This window comes from Aquarana catesbeiana, linkage group LG03 (genome assembly GCF_042186555.1).
Source record: "Aquarana catesbeiana isolate 2022-GZ linkage group LG03, ASM4218655v1, whole genome shotgun sequence".
NCBI lineage: Eukaryota > Metazoa > Chordata > Amphibia > Anura > Ranidae > Aquarana > Aquarana catesbeiana.
In genome coordinates this window covers 284,279,931-284,306,630 of record NC_133326.1, presented here as the reverse complement: position 1 = coordinate 284,306,630, position 26,700 = coordinate 284,279,931, and the positions used below count along the sequence as shown (strand labels likewise).

General features: G+C 42.4%; 1 long non-coding RNA gene across 1 annotated transcript in view; it reads left to right on the top strand.

The window, feature by feature from the left end:
* LOC141134528 (uncharacterized) overlaps positions 1-26,700 on the top strand; it is a 228,072-nt gene that overhangs the window by 1,000 nt on the left and 200,372 nt on the right. The window lies entirely within an intron of this gene.

The window sequence follows — 26,700 nt, the reverse complement described above, 5'->3', positions numbered from 1 at the left end:
GGAGAATAGGGAATAATTTGAGGCTGATTAGAGTAAATTAAAGGTTATTAAGGGGTTAAAGGAGGAACATTTGTTCTTTCTTTTGATCTGGAGATGAAAAAACAGAAATATACAAAAAGAAAAAAATGTTTCTTTTTATTTTAGTGTTTCAGGGCTGAGCAATGTTGTTAATAAATATTGCCGGCTGCTTTTTTTTTTAGGGCTCCAATTACCAGACTTCTTTAACCACTTAAGGACCGCCTCACGCCGATGTACGTCGGCAAGGCGGCACGGGCAGGCAAAATCACGTACATATACGTGATTTGCCTCCCGCGGGTGGGGGGTCCGATCGGACCCCCCCCCCGGTGCCCGAGGCGGTCCTGTTTTGTCCCCCGGCGATTGGAGGTGAGGGGGAGGCCATCCGTTCGTGGCCCCCCCCTCGCGATCGCCGCCGGCCAATGAGAATCTTCCTTTGCTGCTGTATGCTAAAAAGCAGCAAAGGAAGTGATGTCATCTCTCCTCGGCTCGGTATTTTCCGTTCCAGCGCCGAGGAGAGAAGACATCTATGTGAGTGTAAAACACAAACACACACAGTAGAACATGCCAGGCACACAAAACACCCCGATCGCCCCCCGATCCCCCCCCAATCACCCCCCCCGTCACAAACTGACACCAAGCAGTTTTTTTTTTTTTCTGATTACTGCATTGGTGTCAGTTTGTGACAGTTACAGTGTTGGGACAGTTAGGGTTAGCCCCCTGTAGGTCTAGGATACCCCCCTAACCCCCCCTAATAAAGTTTTAACCCCTTGATCACCCCCCGTCACCAGTGTCACTAAGCGATAATTTTTCTGATCGCTGTATTAGTGTCGCTGGTGACGCTAGTTAGGGACGTAAATATTTAGGTTCGGCGTCAGCGTTTTATAGCGTCAGGGACCCCCATATACTACCTAATAAATGTTTTAACCCCTTGATGGCCCCCTAGTTAACCCTTTCACCACTGATCACCGTATAACCGTTACAGGTGACGCTGGTTAGTTCGTTTATTTTTTATAGTGTCAGGGCACCCGCCGTTTATTACCGAATAAAGGTTTAGCCCCCTGATCGCCTGGCGGTGATATGCGCCGCCCCAGGCAGCGTCAGATTAGCGCCAGTACTGCTAACACCCACGCACGCATACGCCTCCCTTAGTGGTATAGTATCTGATCGGATCAATATCTGATCAGATCTATACTGGTGTCCCCAGCAGTTTAGGGTTCCCAAAAACGCAGTGTTAGCGGGATCAGCCCAGATACCTGCTAGCACCTGCGTTTTGCCCCTCCGCCCGGCCCAGCCCACCCAAGTGCAGTATTGATCGATCACTGTCACTTACAAAACACTAAACGCATAACTGCAGCGTTCACAGAGTCAGGCCTGATCCCTGCGATCGCTAACAGTTTTTTTGGTAGCATTTTGGTGAACTGGCAAGCAAGCACCAGCCCCAGGCAGCGTCAGGTTAGAGCCAGTAGCGCTAACACACACGCACGCACCGTACAACTCCCTTAGTGGTATAGTATCTGAACGGATCAATATCTGATCCGATAAGATCTATACTAGCGTCCCCAGCAGTTTAGGGTTCCCAAAAACACAGTGTTAGCGGGATCAGCCCAGATACCTGCTAGCACCTGCGTTTTGCCCCTCCGCCCGGCCCAGCCCAGCCCACCCAAGTGCAGTATCGATCGATCACTGTCACTTACAAAACACTAAACGCATAACTGCAGCGTTCGCAGAGTCAGGCCTTATCCCTGCGATCGCTAACAGTTTTTTTGTAGCGTTTTGGTGAACTGGCAAGCACCAGTGGCCTAGTACACCCCGGTCGTAGTCAAACCAGCACTGCAGTAACACTTGGTGACGTGGCGAGTCCTATAAGTGCAGTTCAAGCTGGTGAGGTGGCAAGCACAAGTAGTGTCCCACTGCCACCAAAAAGACAAACACAGGCCCGTCGTGCCCATAATGCCCTTCCTGCTGCATTCGCCAATCCTAATTGGGAACCCACCACTTCTGCAGCACCCGTACTTCCCCCATTCACATCCCCAACCAAGTGCAGTCGGCTGCATGAGAGGCATTTTCTTTATGTCCTCCCGAGTACCCCTACCCAACGAACACCCCAAAAAAGATGTCGTGTCTGCAGCAAGCGCGGATATAGGCGTGATACCCGCTATTATTGTCCCTCCTGTCCTGACAATCCTGGTTTTTGCATTGGTGAATGTTTTGAACGCTACCATGCACTAGTTGAGTATTAGTGTAGGGTACAGCGTTGCACAGACTAGGCACACTTTCACAGGGTCTCCCAAGATGCCATCGCATTTTGAGAGACCCGAACCTGGAACCGGTTACAGTTATAAAAGTTAGTTACAAAAAAAGTGTAAAAAAAAAAATATATATATAAAATAAAAAAAAATAGTTGTCGTTTTATTGTTCTCTCTCTCTATTCTCTCTCTCTATTGTTCTGCTCTTTTTTACTGTATTCTATTCTGAAATGTTTTATTGTTATTATGTTTTATCATGTTTGCTTTTCAGGTATGCAATTTTTTATACTTTACCGTTTACTGTGCTTTATTGTTAACCATTTTTTGTCTTCAGGTACGCCATTCACGACTTTGTGTGGTTATACCAGAATGATGCCTGCAGGTTTAGGTATCATCTTGGTATCATTCTTTTCAGCCAGCGGTCGGCTTTCATGCAAAAGCAATCCTAGCGGCTAATTAGCCTCTAGACTGCTTTTACAAGCCGTGGGAGGGAATGCCCCCACCGTCTTCCGTGTTTTTCTCTGGCTCTCCTGTCTCAACAGGGAACCTGAGAATGCAGCCGGTGATTCAGCCAGCTGACCATAGAGCTGATCAGAGACCAGAGTGGCTCCAAACATCTCTATGGCCTAAGAAACCGGAAGCTACGAGCATTTTATGACTTCGATTTCGCCGGATGTAAATAGCGCCATTGGGAAACTGGGGAAGCATTTTATCACACCGATCTTGGTGTGGTCAGATACTTTGAGGGCAGAGGAGAGATCTAGGGTCTAATAGACCCCAATTTTTTCAAAAAAGAGTACCTGTCACTACCTATTGCTATCATAGGGGATATTTACATTCCCCGAGATAACAATAAAAATGATTAAAAAAAAAAAATGAAAGGAACAGTTTAAAAATAAGATAAAAAAGCAAAAAAATAATAAAGAAAAAAAAAAAAAAAAAAAGCACCCCTGTCGCCCCCTGCTCTCGTGCTAAGGCGAACGCAAGCGGCGGTCTGTCGTCAAACGCAAACAGCAATTGCACCATGCATGTGAGGTATCACCGCAAAGGTCAGATCGAGGGCAGTCATTTTTGCAGTAGACCTCCTCTGAAAATCTAAAGTGGTAACCTGTAAAGGCTTTTAAAGGCTTTTAAAAATGTATTTATTTTGTTGCCACTGCACGTTTGTGCGCAATTGTAAAGCATGTCATGTTTGGTATTCATGTACTCGGCCTAAGATCATCTTTTTTATTTCATCAAACATTTGGGCAATATAGTGTGTTTTAGTGCATTAAAATTTAAAAAAGTGTGTTTTTTCCCCAAAAAATGCGTTTGAAAAATCGCTGCACAAATACTGTGTGAAAAAAAAAAATGAAACACCCACCATTTTAATCTGTAGGGCATTTGCTTTAAAAAAATATATAATGTTTGGGGGTTCAAAGTAATTTTCTTGCAAAAAAAAATAACTTTTTCAAGTGTCAGAAAGGGCTTTGTCTTCAAGTGGTTAGAAGAGTGGGTGATGTGTGACATAAGCTTCTAAATGTTGTGCATAAAATGCCAGGACAGTTCAAAACCCCCCCAAATGACCCCATTTTGGAAAGTAGACACCCCAAGCTATTTGCTGAGAGGCATGTCGAGTCCATGGAATATTTTATATTGCGACACAAGTTGCGGGAAAGAGACAAATTTTTTTTTTGCACAAAATTGTCACTAAATGATATATTGCTCAAACATGCCATGGGAATATGTGAAATTACACCCCAAAATACATTCTGCTGCTTCTCCTGAGTACGGGGATACCACATGTGTGAGACTTTTTGGGAGGCTAGCCGCGCACGGGACCCCGAAAACCAAGCACCGCCTTCAGGCTTTCTAAGGGCGTGAATTTTTGATTTCACTCTTCACTGCCTATCACAGTTTCGGAGGCCATGGAAAGCCCAGGTGGCACAAAACCCCCCCAAATGACCCCATTTTGGAAAGTAGACACCCAAAGCTATTTGCTGAGAGGTATAGTGAGTATTTTGCAGACCTCACTTTTTGTCACAAAGTTTTGAAAATTGAAAAAAAAAAAAGTTTTTACTTGTCTTTCTTCATTTTCAAAAACAAATGAGAGCTGCAAAATACTCACCATGCCTCTCAGCAAATAGCTTGGGGTGTCTACTTTCCAAAATGGGGTCATTTGGGGGGGTTTTGTGCCACCTGGGCATTCCATGGCCTCCGAAACTGTGATAGGCAGTGAAGAGTGAAATCATAAATTTACACCCTTAGAAATCCTGAAGGCGGTGATTGGTTTTCGGGGCCCCGTACGCGGCTAGGCTCCCAAAAAGTCCCACACATGTGGTATCCCCATACTCAGGAGAAGCAGCAGAATGTATTTTGGGGTGCAATTCCACATAGGCCCATGGCCTGTGTGAGCAATATATCATTTAGTGACAACTTATTGTAAATATTTTTTTTTTTTTTTGTCATTATTCAATCACTTGGGACAAAAAAAATAAATATTCAATGGGTTCAACATGCCTCTCAGCAATTTCCTTGGGGTGTCTACTTTCCAAAATGGGGTCATTTGGGGGGGGTTTGTACTGCCCTGCCATTTTAGCACCTCAAGAAATGACATAGGCAGTCATAAACTAAAAGCTGTGTAAATTACAGAAAATGTACCCTAGTTTGTAGACGCTATAACTTTTGCGCAAACCAATAAATATACGCTTATTGACATTTTTTTTACCAAAGACATGTGGCCGAATACATTTTGGCCTAAATGTATGACTAAAATTGAGTTTATTGGATTTTTTTTATAACAAAAAGTAGAAAATATCATTTTTTTTCAAAATTTTCGGTCTTTTTCCGTTTATAGCGCAAAAAATAAAAACCGCAGAGGTGATCAAATACCATCAAAAGAAAGCTCTATTTGTGGGAAGAAAAGGACGCAAATTTCGTTTGGGTACAGCATTGCATGACCGCGCAATTAGCAGTTAAAGCGACGCAGTGCCAAATTGGAAAAAGACCTCTGGTCCTTAGGCAGCATAATGGTCCGGGGCTCAAGTGGTTAACACTGGGGAGACCCACTGACAGCTCAAAGAGCTGAACCTGAAAGTATCGGTTTCAGGTATCGGTGCATTTGCACGAGTACCAATATTTGTGCAAATACTTGGTATCGGCACCGATACCGATACTAGTATCAGTGCAACCCTACTTTTAACTGTCAGCCTTGCAATGCCTCATGGGATTTGAAGTTTTGCAACAGCTGAAGGGCCGCCAGTTTGAGACCCCTGCTCTATAGTGTGTCCCTGTCTCAATTAAAAGCACCAAGTCTCATTTCTGTCTGCTTTGTTCCTCTGATATCACTTCTGACAAGTTTTCCTGACACACAAGAGAAAAATGGTTACAGGGGAGGGACCTCCAGCAGATTGGCAACCTCAGCTCTGTTCCTGTATGTTGTGTGAAGGGGGGGGTGTCCCTTCCCTCCAATCAGCTCTCAGGGCTCTTCTCACTGCAGAGTGTAACTTCAGCTCTGTGCCACCTTTTTTCTGAACCCCCCATAAAGTTTATAAATTCTGGACTTTGAACAGCAGTAGAGAAGAGAAGCCTGCAGATTAACAGGTACAACTTATGTAGGAGGATTTGTTTCATCTCTGTGTATCACCTGAGGATAGTGCCTTCATTGGGTATATGTAAGGGTTTCCAACCACTTTAAGGAAATACACACTCAGTTACCATGTGAGATGTTTCTGGATTCCGGGTTGCAAAATATTGGAAAAACTCAGATTAAGGTATTTGAGCAAACATTCTGATGTTAGCAGGGCCACAGTGTTTCCTTCCGAAATCCAGAAACTTCTGGAGTTTCCCCCACCATTGTCAGTGGGGTTGATTTACTTAAACTGGAGAGAGCAAAATCTGGTGCATGGTAGCCAATCAGCTTCTAACTTCAACTTGTTCAATTAACTAGTTAAGGACCGAGCCTATTTTTCAGACTTGGTGTTTACAAGTTAAAATCATTTTTTTTTTTTGCTAGAAAAACCCAAACATTATATTTTTTTTCAGACACTCTAGAGAAAAAAATGTCAGTCGCTGCAATACTTTATATCACACCGTATTTGCGCAGCGGTCTTACAAGCTCAATTTTTGGGGAAAAAAATACACTTTTTCTGAATTAAAAAATAAGACAACAGTAAATTTAGGCCAATTTTTTTTATATTGTGAAAAAGAAAGTTACGCCAAGTAAATTGATACCCAACATGTCACGCTTCATAATTGTGCCCGCTCGTGGAATGGAAACAAACTTTGACCCTTAAAAATCTTCATAGGCGACATTTAAAAATGTCTACAGGTTACCAGTTTTGAGTTACAGAGAGTGTCTATTGCTCTCACTCTAATGATCAAAGGGATACATCACATGTGTGGTTTGAACATTGTTTTCATATGCGGGCGCGACTTACGTAAACGTTCGCTTCTGGGTGCAGGCTCGGTGGAACGGGGCACCTTCAATTTTTATTTTTCTTATTTATTTTACTTTTTATTTTTTATTTTTACACTATCCTTTAAAAAAAATGTTTTGGTCACTTTTATTGCTATTACAGGGAATGTAAACATCCCTTGTAATAGAAAAAAAGCATGACAGGTCCTCTTAAATGTGAGATCTGGGGTCAAAAAGACCTCAGATCTCACAATTACACCTAAATGCAATTAAAAAAATAAAATGAATTAATAAATCTTTTTTTTGCAAAAAAAATTAAAAATTCCCCTTTAAGACCACTGGGCGGAAGCGACGTTTGGAGCCGAGCGGGGGACATCTTACCCATACTCGGCATCCAATCTCACAGGGGAAAAGATGTGATCGTTTCCAACGCTACCGAAAGCTCCAGTAAGCGGTGGAGACGTCCAGAGCGCAGCTGGAGGGAGGGGCCCTCTCCCGCCCCCGATAAAAGATCTTGCAGCGAATCCGCAGCGGAGACCACTTTTATCTGAAAGATGACCATCTGCTGTAGAAGAGGATACCAGGGTTAAGGCAGCTATCTGCTGCCATAACAACGATATTCCACTTCAAACAGCCGACGTACAATGACAGAGGGCGGTCCGCAAGTAGTTAACTTTGACAATAAAAAAACCTGGAAGCTGATTGGTTTCTATGCAGAGCTGCACCAGATCTCCCCAGTTTTAGTAAATCAACTCCAGTATGTCTTTCTAACGTCAGACAAATCTAAATGGGCCAAACACATTTCAAAAAACCTCTCACTCTTCAGGACCCTCCCCTCATAAAATTGTGTCTGTAGGTATGGCAAATAGGAACTGCATGGACAGCAGCATTGTCGGTTTATTCTGACACTTCAGTGTCAGTAATGAAACCCTGAAACATGATTACTGTGGGACTTGATAAGTGTTAGCTTTTCTCTACGTCTCCATGCATTTTCACATGACAATATATGAGTAAGTAGTACAAAGAGCAATATTTCTAAGTCTGCTTATAAATTATTTTTGCATTTCTGTTCTATATTTTAACATGTGCCCACACTGGCTCAGAGCTTAACTAAAGGCCAATATTATTTATGCATGGTGAAGCATGCAAGCAAACTCTCAGAATCCTGTCAAGTGTAGTGAAATAGTCTTGTAAATGTAAACTAGTAGTCAGAAATATTCCTTCAAAAGGCTTCAGCCTGCATTTATTATAATATTAAAACTTTAATATGCAAAATTTGCTATTAAGAGACACGATAATAACCTGGAGAGGAGGAGAGGAAAAAACTGGGCCTCTCACCCTATATATCCAAGTTCCTTCCAATTCAAGGCAACCCCATGTTCCCCTTTGGGCTTCAATACGAACCATTCTCCAAATGGAAAGATAAAGGTTTAATCAAAGCCTTTTCTCTATATCAAGGTGAAAATGATACCCTTAAGCCCTTTTACCTAATTGCGGAAGAATTCAAACTACCTGTCCATAACTTTCTACACGTCTCACAATACTCAGATTTTATCAGCAAAACCTGCCCAAAGAAAAACATTAGATTCCAACCTTCTTTCTTGGTCAAGCTACTTGCGAAACACCGTCACTCTATCACAGACATGTATCACCCTCTAAATGAGAATTTTTCAAAACCCATATATAAAACGTCGATTAAATCCTGGCTAGCAGACCTCTCAAGTCAAGCCAACACAGATAACATCCTAATGGGCTACAGGATCACCAGAAACATTATTCCAAATGAATCCTGGAGGGAAACAAAGTTCAAACTGATGCACAGGGCCTATTACCCATACTCATCGAAACACCCCTCCACCACAGGAGCTACCTGCCCATGATGTTCTCTCCATAAACCAACTCTACTCTACCACCTCTGGCTCTGCCCATGGATCGACACCTACTGTTCCACAATCCTTAAGTTCACAAAAGATGCGATTAATTGCCAACTTGAGAAAGACCATATGCTTCTTTTGTTCGGATACCTAACACCAAAAAATGACTTCTCAGTTACCTCTACCATATTACCCCAAGAAAATTTTCAATGGATCCTCCTCACTCTTCTAATAGCTCGCAGGAACATTTTCAAACACTGGATCTCCGCCACACCTCTGACCTTATCCGAAACGAAAAGGAATCTTAAAACCCTGCTCTGCCAAGAAAATCTAGATGCCACAATCCAACACACGTGGATCAATATCAAGTTCAAAAAAAGATGGTCATCTTTTATCGAATGTTGTCTAACTTCTACAGAACGAGCCTCCCTAAATTCACCTTCCTTCTCATTTACCGAAAATGGATACAAATCAAGCACAAAATCCCCTAACCATGGTTAACCACACCTATCCTTATTTCTAAGACCCCTCTAACAGAACTCCCTTTTTGGTACGGTCTAATATGCTTGAGAATGCTAGTTGCTCTGAACGATACAGCTCAAAAATCTACATGTGGATCATTATTTTATTTTGGGTCTCGCCTGAATATACCGAAGGGGGATGTTAACCAAATGTCCCCACTCAGTTTCCCTTCTCCTCCTTTAAATTCCTCTAGAATCCTTCTCCCTTCTACATCTCTAGCTACCCTCTTCTTTTCTAAACTTCTTTTCCCCATATTCTCCTTCTGTTGTTATGTTAATTATAATCATTACCAAGAATGTATACTTTTCCTGACATCTATTCCTTGTCAAAACGAATAAAATATATTTGAAAAAAAAAAACTTTAATATGAAGCCACAGGAAAATGTTAACAGTATGTGTACTTTAAGGCAATTTTAAATGTACAATAAGTGACTTATGCCCCAACACACGGTCGGACTTTGTTCGGACATTCCGACAACAAAATCCTAGGATTTTTTCAGACGGATGTTGGCTCAAACTTGTTTTGCCTACACACGGTCGCACAAAGTTGTCGGAATTTCCGATCGCCAAGAACGCGGTGACGTACACCACGTACGACGAGACTAGAAAAGGCCGGTTCAGAACCAAGCGCGGCACCCTTTGGGCTCCTTTTGCTAATCTCGTGTTTGGTGAGAGACGATTCGCGCTTTTTCAGACTCGTGGCTTTCAGATCGTTTTCTGCCATTCAGTTTGTGCTTGTGGGTTTGTATCTGCTCTTCAGTGCGTGCAGTCAGTTCGTATCATAGTTTTCTGTGCGATCATGCCCGCTCGTTGCTGTTTTTCAGGTCGCTCTTCACAGGCCTTGCTGTTCTTCAGTGCGTTCTGTTACTTCGTTCTGAGCAGCCGACCGTTTTCTAGCCATGTTTCGTATGTGTACTCCTCGTAGAGTTCGTGCTGTGCGGGGGCTTGGTGTTGGGGTCCTGACCTTGACACAAGTCCAGTCCATGAACAGGGTGGGGAGGAGTTCATGGACCAAGAATTGGTTGCTTCAGCGTGACCAGTTCTCTCATATGCCTTTGCTCCGTGAGATCCGTGAGAATAATCCTGATGATTTCAGGAACTTTCTCAGGATGACGGAGCCCGTGTTTCACCGTCTGTTGGCTTCGCTGACCCCCTATATTAGCAGGCAGGATACCTGCATGAGGCAAGCCATCACTCCGGAGCAGAGGTTGGTCGCTACCTTGCGGTATTTGGCCACAGGGAGAAGTCTGCAGGACTTGAAGTTCTCGACAGGCATCTCCCCCCAGGCTCTGGGGATCATAATCCCAGAGACCTGTTCTGCCATCATACAGGTCCTGCAGAAGGAGTATATGAAGGTAAGATTTTTATCCTTTTATATCACATTTTATTGTATTGAATGTTTGCTAATATATTGTATTTCTTTCCTCATTCCCTAATTACCATGATTGTAATATGCTGTGAATGTCCCCTTTGTTCTCATGCATGCTGGATTTTTATGTAATTATTATTTTATGTCCTTCATACATATTTGCCCTTCAATAACCTCCCCAGCATGGTCTTTCCTGGCCTATATTCACCTCATGTAGTCACTTAACAATGTATTTTATCAGTTCCATAGTAGTGCTTTACCTCAAACACCCCCTAAAATGTTTGGAAATGTTATTTTTGATTTAAATTCAGGCAGAGTGCCAGAGGCTTTTTTTTGTGGTGTCCCCAAATTTTTTGTAACCCTCCCTCCCCCCAACTGCTAAGTCAGCTGATCCCAATTCTCTATCCTCAATCATCTATCTGCTGACTTTGCCAAACCCATAGACACTATACCCATCTCTTTACTGGTCAGATTTATGGATGAATTCCCCAAAGCATGTAGTGCAAGGGCCTGCCTGTCTACTTTCCAATGGTACTGTTTAAAGTTTTTGTATCCTATTATTATCTTGATAGGTAATAGCAGAATGTTCCAATGTGCTCAAATGTGTACAGTGTGTATTTATATCTTTGTATTATGACACTTCTTACCTGTCCAGTGGTCTGCCAATAGTGTAACTAAGGAGGGGCTGTTCCAAGTAATACCCTGTATTTAGGCATTCATCTCTCAATGAAGTGAAGAGGGTTACCTGTCCAAGAGTTCCCCCCCCTATAATGTTAGAAATGGCCCATGAGAGGGGGGGAGGGGGAATATGATAGGTGTACCTTATACTTTGGTGTTGTTAAATTCCCCTTAGTAAATGCTATCTGGAGGTTGCCCCATAATGTTTGTGTATAATCTGCTTGCCATGTATCTGTGAAAAAATAGTAATGTTTATTGTTTTTTCCTCAACAGTTTCCTTCCACGCCACAGGAATGGCAGACTGTGGCCTCCCACTTTGCCCAGCGGTGGGACTTTCCTAACTGCGGAGGGGCAATTGATGGGAAACACGTCCACATCGTCCCACCACCCAACTCGGGGTCGTACTATTTCTAATTACAAGGGGTTTAATAGTATAGTGATGTTGGCGGTGGTGTCGGCTAATTACGAGTTCTTGTATGTGGACGTGGGGAAGAATGGCCGGATGTCCGATGGTGGAGTGATTGCCCAGACGGAGTTCTACAGGCGTCTCCAGAATGGCAGCTTGGACTTGCCACCTCCAGAGGACAATGTTGAAGGTCTCCCATTTGTGTTCGTTGTTGATGAAGCATTTGCGCTGGGGGACCACCTGATGCGGCCATTCCCGATGAGCACCCTCACCCCAGAACAGAGGGTTTTTAATTACCGGCTGGCCAGAGCCCGAAGAGTGGTGGAGAAAACATTTGGAATCCTGGCCAGCCTGTTCCGATTATTTCTGACACCCATCCATATGGCGGAGTAAAAACTGAACCATATAATACTTGCCTGCTGTGTTCTCCATAATTTTTTAAGAAAACATTCAGCCAACTATGCTGGCTCAGTTGGGCCTGAGGCTGGAATCCCAAATCCATCAACACTGACGGCGCTTGAAAGTGTCCGTCCTGGCTTGCCCTCCCTGAATGCCCGTGATGTCCGGTTACGATACCTGGAGTTCTTTGCGGGTAGGGGGGCTATCAATATGCCAGACAATCTGTGACACCTTTTTCAAATAAAAAACAACCAAAAGAAATTCTTGGTGGACATTTACTGCTTGTGTTTGTTTTAGCTGACCCTGACAGAAATGTGTTGAGTGCAGAAAATGTCGTGATTGGGTAACTTTATAAAAACCAGTGTTGGCTAGTACTTCCTAAATGCAAAAACACATTTCACTACAAGTGCACTTGCAACTGCACTGAACCTGCACTTGTAGTGCAAACTGTATTTGCCCTTAGGAAATAACCCCCATTTTTGCATAAAACAGCAATTACATCACCCCAAAAGTGTTGTAGTGTTGAGACAATAATCCACACATTCTTGAGTAAGGCACTTTTTTATACCTGCACAATCACATGTGCATTTACCAAAGGTTTTTAAAACAAACCAACATGTTTGTTGTATAACAATGTTTGCAGTAGCATTATCAAAAATCGAAATATCCATTTCAGATAAAACAGGCCTATGTAAAACCAACAAGAAAGCCAAAAAACTTGAACTTACAAAGTTCACATATGGTAAAACCTGAAGGCTATATCAGACATCAGTATTTAGGAACTGGGTTTGATATAGCGTTCAGATGGGAGGAAATCACCCCTGGAAAAGCCAAATTTGGAAGATGCACACCAATTTACGAATGTCAACATGTGCTATCTGCCATCAGGGGGGATCAAGGGACGTGTTTTGGGGGAGCAAGCCCTTCCTCAACGCTACTTTATAATTGAGGAAGGGGTTGCACCCCCAAAACGCGTCCATTGATCTCCCGTGATGGCAGATAGCACATGTTGGCACACTGTGTGCATCCTCCAAATTTGGCTTTTCTAAACATTGAAAAAATTTTTGTAAGATTGGACCACGATAAAACAGGTGATTTTGTGGGGTTTAAATTCGCCCAAAACATCAATGATGTTATTTTTTTTAATAACATCACTGATTTGTTGCTGGATGTTTTGCAATTGGAGATTACACCCCATGATCTCCCCGATCAGTATCTGGGCACTTTCAGATGTAAAGCGTTCTGGATCACGATCACCTAAAAAGAGATAAAGAACAAAAAAAAAGGTCTCAAAAATCTGCCACCATCCATCTCTTTTACCTGAGCCTGTGGTCGCAGACACTCACCTGTTGTGGTGCCAATCTCCACCACATCTTCTTCTTCCTCCTGCTCTTCTTCTTGGGTTGGTATTTCCCCTTCTTCCAGAGGTGGGGGGTCTCTGGTCTCCTGGGATGAGGGGTGTCCTCCGAGTCTTTTCTCCCCTATGTAAAACAAAAATGGTATACTTAGCACACAGATATTTGATGGCAGAACTAGAAATAGGAAACATTGCTTGGAAGTGGGGTACAATTGTCTATTTTAGTTCCAAGATGTATATTTTTTATTGCCCTTTGTCAAGCTGCAATACTTTACCTGTTTAGTACAAGCTTTACAGATGTAGCCCCCCCTATAGTATACACTGGAGCACCTGTGTGGCCCCCCCTAATAAAAATGGTGTTCTTGTGTCCCACACTAGTGCTCCAGTGTCCAGATGTGAAAACAGCTGCTCAGTGTCCTCTCCTTACACACAATCTAGTTTGCATTTCATTCTAGTAACAAACCCATCTACACAAACAAATATTTGGCATCCAAGTAGGCCCCAAAAAATGTGTGAAAATGCATATGGCCTAAACAATGGTGTTCTAGAGGCCGAAAGAAAAATGTTTGATACGAACGAATAATGGGCCCATGAACATTAAAGTTGCCCTTTTTAAACGTTACAATTAATAAAAGCATATGGAGCAGAACGAACGTAATAAAGACAGAAAGAATAGGAACACAGCACAACTACTTACTTTTTTGCAGCACTCTCCGGATCTTTCGGTACTGCTCTGGCTCTCTCAACTTCAGGTCCGACCACCGCTTCCTGAGCTGATCTTTAGATCTTCGTACCCCGAAATTCCTCTCAAGACTCCTGACCACTTTCGCCATGATCTTGGCCTTTCGGATGTTGGGGTTGGGGTAAGGCCCATATTTTCCGTCATAGTCGGACTTCCTCATGATGTCGACCATCTCCAACATCTCCCCAAATGACATATTTGTGGCCTTAAAACATCTCCTTCTGGATCGGGACGTGCCTGGATCCGGGCTTTCCTCCTCCTCCTCCTCGTCGCTAGAATTAGCACGCACCTGCTGTAACTCCGCCATCATGCTCTTCACCCACTGCGCCGAACGAAAAGGGGCGGGGAATAGACTAGAAAGAACGTCAGGGGCGGGCGGAGTTACATGCATGCGCAGTGTGTATAAAGCGTAACACGTGTGCGTATTACGTACGATCTGTGAGCGGAGGAAGGAGCATTGGACGCGCCAATCGTAAGAACGAAGGTAAGAGACAAACTTGTGCCTATACTGCTTCTAGAGTGAGGCCTATATTGTAACAAGATTAGGAGAGTTTTGTGTGACATTAGGCTTTGTCTTGTGTTGTGTCTTGCAGTGAACATGGATATCTTAATGAAAGACAATGACTTCATGTCAGTATTCATAGAGATGCTAAGTGAGCTGCCCTGTCTGTGGGAGATTACCCACCCCCATTTCAAGAACCAAGCAAAGAGGAAGGCAGCACTGGAGCAATTGTGTGAAATTGTGAAGCAGGTGACCCCCACGGCAGACATCACCTATTTAAAGATTTTCATTGGTGGCCTGAGGAGCACATATCTGAGGGAGCGCAAGAAAGTCCTGGATTCACAGAGATCCGGAGCAGCAGATGACATCTATGTCCCCAGGATGTTGTACTACGACAGGCTGCACTTTCTGGCAGGCCAGACTGAACCCGGGTCATCACTCTCCAGTCTTCCTTTCACGCTTCCTTCCCCCCCGGCTGAGGCTTCTGACGCCCAACCTGGGCCTTCCAGGCCGCATGTGGAGGAGCCCAGATTGAGCCAGGTATAGCATTTCTCTAAATATTTCTGCTTGTCCAATCAATGATGTTAACTAGATGTTAGTTGGGAGTACTAATTTAGGATAGTGATTGATGATGCAAAAACTAAAACCATGTCCCTTTTTCATACACAGGGAAGTCTCAGCCAGGAGGTGGCCGGGCCGAGCCGGCTGGCTGATATCAAGGTCCCTCCACCCCCCCTGAAAACAGAAAGTGGCAGTAGGAGGAGTACCCTAGAGGAGGCTGCTATAGCATTCTTTTGGAGGGCTACAGAGGTCCTGGGAGCACCCCACACCATGCAGGAGAACATTGCTGCCTTCATAGCCTATAAAATGCAGAGGATGGAGGAGGGCCAAAAAGTCATGTGTGAGGCCCTCATATCGGAGGCTCTGGAGAAAGGTATGAGGGGCCAAATTACACCTCACACACATCTTTGGGATGGTCCTCCTCCTCCTCCTGCAGGTCCTCCTCCCTCTCCTCCAGGTCCCCCCAGTCCTCCTCCAGGTCCCCCCAGTCCTCCTCCTCCTCCAGGTCCTACTCCTCCTCCTGCCACATCTCCAACTGCACAGCCACAGCCCGGAAGGAAGCGTGGAAGGAAGACCAGACAGTGATTGCCCTGGGTTCAGTCTGGTCGGCCAAAAGATGCAGCCTCTTGTGGTACCACAGCCTGGGGACACAGATGTCATCTGCTGCTATCCGAGTCTCTGTGAATCCCGGACCAGACTGCCCTCCCTTACATATGGACTCCCCAGGCCACCAATTTTGATGTTGAAGAATTGATGTCTGCCGTGGGGGTCCCAGGCTTCGCTAATTTCTGCTGTTGATCCAGTGTTGCCTTCCTCTTTGGTTCTGAGCCCTTAATAAAGGATTTTTGTTTTGAATTATACTCTCCTATGTGTTTTACTTCAAAAAGGACAGTTGGTTTGTGAGGATTCAGGTACATTTCAAATATACAATGTGAAATGAACAAGGGACACCAACACCAAACAATCTCCTGGAGATTAAATAATAAAAGATATCAATGGTGTTGGGGTAACTTGACACACAAAACACACACAAAAATATTCTGGAGTAAAAATAAAAATAACATTGAACAAAGATCAGCCTTGGAAAAAATCCAAACATCAAAGAAAAAAAAAGGCTTAAAATCCAAAAAAAAAAAAAAAATATAAAACTGTCAGATGTGACAACTAATAACAATATATTCATGGAATCCCACTAAAAAAACACAAATAAAACTTTGTGAGAAGTGTGTGTGAATATGAGCAGCAAAACTACTTAATTCTTGTCACATTATAAAGAAGAAGAGAGTGCGCTGTATTAAACCATTTTTAACATTGCAGCGTGACGAAAGTGCTGTATCCATTGCGAACGCTAAGTTTACCAGAACGAGCTGTCCCGTGTCGGAATTTCTTCTGAGCATGCGTGGCACTTTGTGCGTCGGAACAGGCCACACACGGTCGGAATTGACGCGATCGGATTTTGTTGTCGGAAAATTTTATCTCCTGCTCTCCAACTTTGTGTGTCGGAAAATCCGATGGAAAATGTCCGATGGCGCCCACACACGGTCGGAATTTCCGACAACACGCTCCGATCGGACATTGTCCATCGGAAAATCCGACCATGTGTACGGGGCATTAGAATGAATAAAATGCTGAAAACAATTCATTGCCCACGTGTTATCCCAACCTGGATTTTAGTCATCTGTTGACAATGGTTATTTTATTCTGTGTGCCATCCTCTATGACCACAGATCTCCGAAGCAGCATCCTATATTTAAGAAGTACTTTGCATTTATAGATATGCTAATGAATTGTAGCTTTTTCTTCGCATGCTTATAAAGAAAGGTGAACTAAGGGAACAAGAGGCAACTGTAAACCTCCTGTAAGAGGCTTGAGTCATTTAAACATACACTATATTGCCAAAAGTATTGGGGCGCCTGCCTTTACACTAACATGAACTTTAATGGAATCCCAGTCTTAGTCCGTAGGGTTCAAAATTGAGTTGGCCCACCCTTTGCAGCTATAACAGCTTCAGCTCTTCTGGGAAGGCTGTCCACAAGGTTTAGGAGTGTCTATGGGAATGTTTGACCATTTTTCCAGAAGCGCATTTGTGATATCAGGCACTGATGTTGGAGAGAAGAACTGGCTCGCAGTCTCCGTTCTAATTCACGCCAAAGGTGTTCTATCGGGTTGGGGTCAGAAATCTGTGCAGGCCAGTCAAGTTCCTCCACCCCAAACTAGCTCATCCGTGTCTTTATGGACCTTGCTTTGTGCACTGGTGTGCAGTCATGTTGGAACAGGAAGGGGCCATCCCCAAACTGTTCCCCCAAAGTTGGGAGCATGAAATTGTCCAAAATGTCTTGGTATGCTGACGCCTGAAGAGTTTCCTTCACTGGAACTAAGGGGCCAAGCCCAACCTCTGAAAAACAACCCCACACCATAATCCCCACTCCACCACATGATTTAGACCAGTGCACAAGGCAAAGTCCATGTGTAGTGAGGTGTTTGGTAATGTAATGAGTAATGGGACAAGCTTTGCAAGTAAATTAAAGCCCAACTCCAGCTACATTTTTTTTATTTTATTTTTTTACTTTTAACAGCATAGATAAGAGGTGGAACCCCTTACAAAATGTTATTGTTGTCCTTATCTATACTTACTAGTGATACCAGGACAAAAATTACACTGAGACAGTGAAAATAAAACCTGAGAGATGTTCTATAGCCGGGTACACATTAACCCTCTGGGTTGCAGGGAAAAAAAACTGACAGCTCCGGACGCTGATCAGGAGTCTGTCAGTTGCTGGTTTTCCAGCATGCATGTCTGACAGAAGTTGGCCGAGCGGCCAGCTTCTGCCAAACAGATTGACATACACACAGGCCAAATGTTGACCTTTTTTTTTTCAAACCAGCTGTTGTCTCCCGACATTCGGCCCATGTGTACGGGGCTTAAAGTGGATGTAAACCCAATTCATGAAATTTGAGCTGGGCACATATATCTGCAGTGTTTTCTTATATCTCTCCAAAGCCCTAAGTCCCCTGGCTTTCTCCTGCTCCATTCTTCTTCAGCATGATAACTTCTGACAAGTTCTCTGACACATGTGAAAAGAAAAAAGGCTGAAATTTGTGTCAGGGTGATCATTGATATAAGGAGTCACTGCACTGACCACCAATATAAAGAGATCTTTCCTTTGTAAAGGGCACTACAATTTTTACTGTCTGTGTTTCATTTCTATCAATTATTATTATCTATTTAATGGTTATTACTGGATTTTTTTTATATACTTTAGGTGATGTTGAAAAGTGATTTGCTCTGGGTGGTAAAATATTCTAGATATACCATATTCTTTATACATTTTTCTATGTTCAACTTACTAATCACACAAATGTATAGTGAGCACTGGCAGTAGATATACTTATTTTAAACAGGGGTTCCCTGAGATGTAAAAGGTTCAAAGGTTGCTCCATGGTAAACAGGTTGAGAAAGGCTTAGGCCGACCATAGATGGTGCAAATTTCTTTGAAGACAGTAATTATTGTTAGCGGCTATAGTAGCCACTAGCGATAATCACAAATTAATCAGATAGGCTGGTTGTACCCAGGTTGATCAGTCAATCAACTTGGCACATCCAGCCTGCCCACACACGGTTCGAATCATGGCTGGTTCCTACTGAACTGGGCGAAATTCGAACCGTCTATGGCCAGCCTTAGTTAGAATGTTGGAGAATATAGGAATTAGGATTACGGAGAGGAAAGGATCAGAAAAAGTGAAAAAATATGAAGGCTAAGGATTTGGAGAAAGTAGAGATGAATGGAGATATAGTGGCGAGGGCAGCAAGGGCAATAAAGGGGTAATTAAAACTGCATATATTAGTAAAATAATCAAATCTGTTTGGAAAAATATGTGTGTATGAAATACGTCTTCCTAGTATTGCTTATGTGGACATTGTTTATGATCTAGTTAGAATAATAAAAACCTGGCTGAATAAAGACATGATTGCATATAGATTATAAAAAAAATTAAGCCATATTGCTTATGAAATTAAATGAAATTCCAAAACCCTAAGGGAAAGAAATATGATAAATATATGACATCTAAAAGATACTTTCAGAAATACATTTGGGGGGACAAAGAAAAATCTGAAATCTTATGGTGGATACGGTGGAAAGACCAAAGCTCTCATTCAACATTTCTTACTTAACACATGAAGAGGTACAGCTATTCCTTAACAAACTTAGTCTAGATAAAGCACTTGACCTAGATGGCATCCATCCCTGCGTGCCAAAGAAATTAATCTCAGTAATTGATAAGCCACTGTATCTTATTTTCGCAAAGTATCCTCTAACTAGGACACTTCCACATGACTGGCATGCTGTGTCATTAGTTAGGAAGGGTAAAAACATAGCAACAGGAAAGTATTGATCTGTAAGCCTGACTTTTTTGTGTAAATTATTTGAATGTATTCCAGGTATGATGTACAAAGATATATAGAAGAGAATAATTTAAAAGTAGGGTAAGCATGGGTAAGATATTTTTTTTCTATTAAGCGTTTTTTGAGGAGGTTGAATGTTACAGATGATAGTAATATGCCTTAGCTTGATTTTGCAAATGGTTTTGTACTGTTCTTCAAAATAGCATGGCAGAAAAGCTGAGGATGCAAGGGTTATGGGAGACATTTTGTATGTGGGCAAGGAACTTGTTAAAATACAGAAGACAGAGTACCATTGTAAACTGCACTGTACCCTTCCATGCCTGTTCTACTGCTGTAGCCTGGGGGGGGGAATGACAGCTGGGTCCCACTTTGTATACCATGAGTGCTGACAGTAGCTTCTATCTGCAAACAGTTACAGTACAATGAGAGATTGGTTGCGTCTGATGCTGGCCATACACATAACACAACATATACCTACATCCACTCTAAACAGCACAGATAGAAGAATTTCCTGCTGCGGCCACTGTATTCTGACAATAAAACCTTTTTATTTTTATTTTATTTAGGATAGGGTAAGGGAGGGTTATAACCCCTGTTATGTTTTTTTTGCTACCTGTGTCCTGAAAGGAAATATATAGTATTCTGGACGACCACCCTTCTTGTAGGTACACCAACAGCGCCCTCAGATATCTGGAGACACCAAATGAATGAACGAGGCAGGTTGTACATTCATATGTCTGTCTTTATTGAGCACGAAAGTAGCTTATATTCAGTATAGAACAAAGGAGGGGGAGTGGTTAGTTTAATGCATACATGTCTAGGGTTATACCAGTTTGTAACTTGATGTATATCTATCAACACTTAGATAGGGCATCTGGTCATTAGTCACATATCTTAGCTGATTGCCTAAGGCTAAACAGGATATACATTCCGAGAACAGGTTTGACCGCAGTTAGCAGATAAAGGAGGGGGGATGCTGTGCAAGCATTAGAGATTTCCTTTTACTTCCTCTCCCATATTCAAAATAGGAGGTAAGGGAAATCCAGCTAAAATCCCTTGCTAGTGAACTAGTGTGCCCATTGGAAGATTTCCCGTCTATTACTGTTTTAGGGACAACCCAAAATCTGCAATTTTTCTTTACTTTCACTTTTAATGATAATGGTAGACAAATAAAGGGTGGGCACAGACAGCAATAAAAACCTGACAGGTGTTCTAATTCTTCCCCACTCTATCCAAAGCTAAAAAAAAAAATTGCCTTTAGTTATACTTTATGTCGCCAACCTGCTCCCAGTCTGTGACTAGATAATAAAGGGGAGGCGGAATACTTATGAAGTTGTCATTCTGCTCTCTCTATGTATGCATTTATGGCCCACTAGACTGCAGGACTGCATTTGAATAACAAACCTTCAACAAGTGCCAACTTCATTTTAAGCCAGTTATTAGTTACTAAAATACAATGGAGCTGATTTAAAAAAAACAAAAAACAAAAAAAAACCGCAAGAATGGAAAATATCTGTATTACCCAAGATCAGATCCAAGCTGTCTTCTTTTCTTATAACAATTAATTATACGTATTTTGAAAATACTATGCTTTCCTCTAGTTTGATAAACCTGAGAAATTATACATTAGCTAGCTGTGCATAATTATTTTACTATGCTAAAACCTAGGCTATAAATATAATGTTACAATTTACGCACTGTGATCTGTGAAAAACTAAGACAAGCATATCTGGGGAGATCATTAACTGGGAAAAGGATAATACTAAAGAACACACAGGTGGTTTTATTTGTAAAAGATTGTTGCTATAACGGCAACTGACAGTAAGATGTGTCCAATACATCTCTCAAGTGGGTTTACCAATGATAGCATCAAATTATTTCTGATAAAACATGTTCTGTTCTGGCTTTGTCACTCACTGAAGCAAACAGTCAAATTAAGTACAATTCTCCAGAGTTGTGTCACCTAAGACTTTATTTTTTATTATGGCACATATATACTATGCAAATTACCCAACAATCTGGCAGCTATTTATATGATTATGAAGCCCTATCAAATGGAAGCTATAAATTATTTATCATGTATTTTTATAAAACATTTACATCAAAGTAGTGGGGAAAAAAGCACTTGTGGGTTTACCTAGTTTTTTTGTATAATTCACCTTTAAGGGAGCGTGACAAGAGTGTGTCCTATGCCTACATACTTTTGCTAATAGGCGTCCCTCATTCCCATCTCAAAAAGTTGGAAGGTATGTTTACATTATTACATGCTTGTTCTGTGCCATATTATCGATATTGTAATACAGACAGATTTGCAGGCACTAAAATTTTATAGAGGAGGCACACTATTGGCTCAAAACATGCATTTGTTAGCTAAGGGATAAAACTTGCATAGCTAAGGGATGAAATGAAATCTGAAAAACAAAAGCACATTTTGAATCACACTAATGTGCATCTTTTACTGAATTATTGGATACAATGAACATATGGAAGTGGGGTGTCCACAAAAGGCAGGTGCTGGCGCTAAAGGAACTTAGAATGTTACAAGATATCAAAGCTAATAACTGTACTGTTTGCTGTTGTGGATTGGAGGGGGTTGATTTACTAAAGGCAGTTGCACTCCGCAAGAGCATTTGCTCCAGAGCTTAGAAAATGAGCAGAAGCTCCACTGACTTCCATAATCCAATCATGTTCAAGGAAAAATTTTGTTTTTTTTATTTTCTTTGCAGGTGATTGCGTATGCTTTACAAAGTGAAGATTTACTTTATTTACTAGGTTCTGAAGCAACTGCACTTGCAGAGTGCAACTGCATTTTGTAACGTGCACAGTCAATTTGCCTTTGGTAAATCAACCCCAAAATGTCTACCACATTTAACAAAACATTCACCATGCATTTACTGCATTTGTCAGAGAGACATTTTTCCTATTTACTTATTTATAAAGCACATCGATCATACATTCCCCACATTCACTAAACAATGACTTTCAAGCATAACTGTGCTTTGCTCATGTACCTAAACTAACAGGTTTGAATTATTGGAACTTTTACAAGCATTTTGTACAAACCTTCCCTTCACTATCCCAACCCTTTATTTGGCCAACAGGAATGAAGAAAAATGCCTAATACTTCTAGGCATGAAGAACATGTTTTCATTCCTTGGTGAAGATATTGACATATTACAATAGGAATGAGTGAATCAGCCAGGGTGAGGTTCAAGATTCACTTCTTGAACTCGATGTAATGTCTGAAAATTGTGACCTTTAAGCTGGGTTTACATATATGCGAATTGGCTGCGGGTTTCTCCGCATCCAATTTGCATGACAGGAGATCGTGACCGGCTCTCTATAAAGCTGTGCGTCTTTGGCTCCGTTTCAGGCAAAAATTCGTCCATAATTCATCCCTGAAATGGAGAAAAGGGACACACCAGACCCCTGCTGCGAGGCGCATCTGTCGGAGGTGTGAACCCAGCCTTAATCCTTGCAGAACCAAACCTAGGGCTTCAGTGCAAGATTACAAGCAACTGTGCTAATTAGGGATGAATGAATTGGTTCAGTTCATGGGTCGTTTGTTTATAGCCATCGTAAAGTCCAAAAAACCCCATTGAACCCCATTCAAGTTTATAGTGGGGTAGTCTTGAAAATCAATTCTGTTTTTGTTTTTTTTTAAGGCTAATAGACAAGGAATTGTCAATTAAGGAAATGGAGCGCTAAGCAAAAAAATGTAAAAAACTCTGTACAGCAGGAAATGTCACCTCCATTTTATGTGACTTTGAAGGTGACATGGGAAAAACACCAATCCTTTCATTGACATGCTTTAGAGATGTGTTTAAAGCTGAGTTCCACCCAAAAGTGGAACTTCCGCTCATTTCTTTCCTCCTCCCCTTCGATGCCACAATTGACACCTTTCAGGGGGAGGGGGGACAGGATACCCGTCTTTGACAGGTATCCTGTTCCCACTCCTGGGAGCCACAGCTGTGGATATTGACGTCACGGCTCGGCTCCCTCATCTTCCTCCTGTCGCCGGGCCAGTAGGAGAGAAGAGCAGAGCTTCGCACATGCGCAGTAGGGTTCCCGGTGTGAAGCCGTAAGGCTACACTGCCGGGTTCCCTTATCCACAATGGTGGCGGCGGCAGCTCCTGACAGCTGATGGAATCATCACCTGCGGTGCTGACATTGCTGGACTCCAGGACACGTAAGTGTCCTATTATTAAAAGCCAGTAGCTGCAGTATGTGTAGCTGCTAGTTTTTAATTTTAGCAATGGTGGGCGGACCTCCACTTTAAGCTCTATGTAGTGTATTAGAACAGTACAAATCTCACAGACAGCGTCAGTAACATTGCAATTTGATATCACATATTTTGAATGTTTAATTGATTTTAAAAATGTTATAAAATTGATTAGCTTAAAGAAGAATTCCAGGCATGGCATTTTATACATAGGTTTATTGGTCCAGCCTGTCCATGAGATTGATGTATTGATGGCAATAAAAATGGGCATCACAGTTTGTGAGGCCACAGACCGGTCAGGGTACCCATGCTGACCCATTACCACAGCCAAAAACACCTACAATGGGCGCATGAGCATCAGAACTAGACCAAAGAGTAATGGAAGAAGGTAGTCTGCTCTAATGAATCATGATCTCTTTTACATCATATGGATGGTTGGGTGCATGTGCATTGCTCACCTAGGGAAGAGATGACACCAGGATGCAGTTTTGGAAGAAGAAAAGCTCGTGGTGGCAGTGTGATGCTTTGGGCAATGTTTTTCTGGGAAACCTTGAGTCCTGCCATTCATATGGATGTTACTTGACATGTACTACCTACATAAACACGATTGTTGGCCAAATACACCCCTTCATCGAAATAGTATTTCCTGATGGCAGTGGCCTCTTTTAGAAGGATAATGAGCCCTGCCATGCTGCAAAAATGGTTTAACCATTAGCCGACCAGCCGCCGCAGTTATACTGTGACAGGTTGGCACGGCTGCACAAATCGCCATAGGTATATGTCGCCCCTTTAAGACAATCTAGCAGGCATGCGCGCGTGCCTGCCGTGTGTCCCCGGAGCTGATGCGTGTGCCTGGCGGGCGCAATGTCTGCCGGGCATTTGAGAACGCTCGTGACAGAGCAGGAACGTGGATCTCTGTGTGTAAACACAAAGATCCACGTCCTGTCAGGGGAGTAGAGACATATCGTGTGTTCCTAGTATATATAAACACCGATCAGTCTCCTCCCCTAGTCAGTCCACCCCCCCCACAGTTAGAACACACCTAGGGAACACAGTTAACCCCTTGATCACACCCTAGTGTTAACCCCTTCCCTGCCAGTGACATTTATACAGTAATCAGTGGCTATTTTTAGCTCTGATCGCTGTATAAATGTCAATAGTCCCAAAAAAGTATCAAACGTGTCCGATCAGATTGCCGCTATTACTAGTAAAAAATAATTAATAAATACCAAAAATGCCATAAATCTATCCCCTATTTTGTAGACGCTATAACTTTTGCGCAAACCAATCAATATACGCTTATTGTGATTTTTTTTACCAAAAATATGTAGAAGAAAACATATCGGCCTGAACTGATGAAGAAATTAGTTTTTTGGATATTTATTTAGCAAAAAGTACAAAATATTGTGTTTTTTCAAAATTGTCGCTCTTTTTTTGTATATAGCGCAAAAAATAAAAACCGCAGAGGTGATAAAAATACCACCAAAAGAAAGCTCTATTTGTGGGGAAAAAAAGGACATAAATTTGGTTTCGGTACAACGTCGCACGACCGCGCAGTTGTCACTTAAAGCGGTGCAGTGCCGTATCGCAAAAAATGACCTGGTCAGGAAGGGGGCAAATCCTTATGGGGCTGAAGTGGTTAAGAATGGTTTGAGGAATACAACAACAAGTTTCAAGTATTGACTTGGCTTCCAATTTCTCCAGGTCTCAATCCATCGAGCATCTGTGGTATGTGCTGGAAGAACAAATCAGATCCATTGAGGCCCCACCGCGCAACTTGCGCAACTTACACAACTTAAAAGATCTGCAATTGATGGCTTAACATACAAACATAGAAGTCCGGTGGCAGAAAAAATGCCAAGTGGTCCATTGGTGCCAGATATCACAGCTTACCTTCAGAGGTCTAGTGGCATCCATGCCTCAATGGGTCAGGGTTGTTTTTGCTGCAAAAGGGGCTGTTTTGGTGGCAAAAGGGGGACCCACTCAATACTAGGTCATAAATGATCAATGCCCTATACCTGTGGGATCCCTCTAGAAGCTGGAAATCACTGTAATAGACATTCAAGTGATTCACTCTGCGAGCTTCTGGATCCTGTGCCAAGCCACTGTCCTGCTGCATTTTGAAGCTTGGCCTCTTGGCATAAGCATCATTCAGAGAATGCTTTGCATTTTCTCAATGAATGCAAATGTTCTCTGATTGAATGAGGTGGAGAGGCAGAGCAGTGATCCAGCCACAACAGATGGCATAGTGGAGGTTCCCCTGCAATGGAGGAGGAGGGATGTGGTTCTCAGTGAGACTTCCAACTCTTTTGATAGTCAGTGTTCAACATTTCCATTATGCTATCAATACCTTCCCTCCAGATGCAGCTGAGGTCAAATAAAACCGCTGTTTTACCTCAGAGAACCACATGCAGATAATGGCAGGAGAAGTCCTTGTTGTCATCATCATCACCCTTGTGATGACAGTGTCTGGTGCCCTTATCTTGCAAGGAACCCATTGTTTAAAATTTTGCATAGGGTCAAGGTGGTGCTTTTTTTTTTTCTTGATGGTAGTGTCTAGGTTGCTGGAGCATTCACACAGCAAATTTATTTTTAAAAACTGACACCTAAGTACATTAGTAGGCTGCAGTTTTAGAGGGAGACACCAAGCAGGAACAAGAATCCAATCATTAACCAATTAATCAAGAAACCAAAATGAAAGTGTATTATTCCACAGAAAAATGTCCTAAATATTGTACAGACTTGATGCACAATATGTAAGCAGCTTTACCCCAATAGTCCATGGTGTCCTCACTTCAAAGATGGTTTATGTGCATTTTTTTTTTGCTTTTGCAGAGCCTGCTTGCCCCCTATTAGTTGTGCATGTGGAAAATCTGCCTCTCCCTTTAAACCTGCCTGACATTATGAATACAGGGGTTTGCTTATTATGTGTCAGTTCACTTCACTCATAAAAATAAGACACTAAACCCCCAACCCTAAAACACTATACCTTAAACACCAACC